The following is a 1,175-nucleotide window of genomic DNA, read 5'->3' as shown; positions in this document are numbered from 1 at the left end:
ATAACGACGGGACATCCGAGGCAACGTTGGGAAAGGATGGGCGTACGAGAAAACGGGTGTTTTTCCTAAGAAAAACCAACCGTGTTCCGTACGCCCACCAGGAAGGACCCCTCCTCCCTACTATACCCGAGGGTTTTAGCCCCCATTGGGACCCCTGCCCTTCAGTTTGTGAAGGAAGGGTACACTGTTTTGAAACGCCGCCGTGGCAGCATTTTTCTGCCATGAGACATGTTTTCGCTGCCATGGCACCGTTTCTTGACCATCATTAGCTAGTTTTGACCCGGTTTCCATGGCGTATGGGCCTTTTTTTCTCCCGGACCTCTCGTACCCGTTCACGTGTCCGTGTACGTGCGTGTCCACGTACCGCCCGTTCACGGGTCCGTGTACGTGTAACGGTCCGTGCACGTGCAGCCCGTTCACGGGTCCGTGTACGTGTGTGTGCGTCGTACGTGTTTTTGCCCAGTTTTCCATGGCGTGCGTCCGGTTCCGTCCACGACGGGCGTCGCCCACTTTTTTCCCGTGTCCACGTACCGCCCGTTCACGGGTCCGTGTATGTGTGTGTGCCTCGTACGTGGTTTTGCCCAGTTTTCCATGGCGCGCGTCCGGTTCCGTCCACGACGGGCGTCGGCCACTTTTTTCCCGTGTCCACGTACAGCCCGTTCACGGGTCCGTGTATGTGTGTGCCTCGTACGTGGTTTTGCCCAGGTTTCCATGTGCGCACGTCACGTTCCGTCCACGACGGGGGTCGGCCCCTTTTTCCCCGTGTCCACGTACAGCCCGTTCACGGGTCCGTGTACGTGTGTGTGCCTCGTACGTGGTTTTGCCCAGTTTTCCATGGCGCGCGTCCGGTTCCGTCCACGACGGGCGTCGGCCACTTTTTTCCCGTGTCCACGTACAGCCCGTTCACGGGTCCGTGTAACGGTCCGTGTACGTGCGTGTGCGTCGTACGTGGTTTTGCCCAGTTTTCCATGACGCGCGTCCGGTTCCGTCCACGACGGGCGTCGGCCACTTTTTTCCCGTGTCCACGTACCGCCCGTTCACGGGTCCGTGTACGTGTGTGTGCCTCGTACGTGTTTTTGCCCAGTTTTCCATGGCGCGCGTCCGGTTCCGTCCACGACGGGCGTCGGCCATTTTTTCCTCGTGTCCACGTACAGCCCGTTCACGGGTCCGTGTAC

The sequence above is a fragment of the Triticum aestivum genome, chromosome 7D (assembly GCF_018294505.1).
Source record: "Triticum aestivum cultivar Chinese Spring chromosome 7D, IWGSC CS RefSeq v2.1, whole genome shotgun sequence".
NCBI lineage: Eukaryota > Viridiplantae > Streptophyta > Magnoliopsida > Poales > Poaceae > Triticum > Triticum aestivum.
This window is presented reverse-complemented; position numbering follows the sequence as displayed.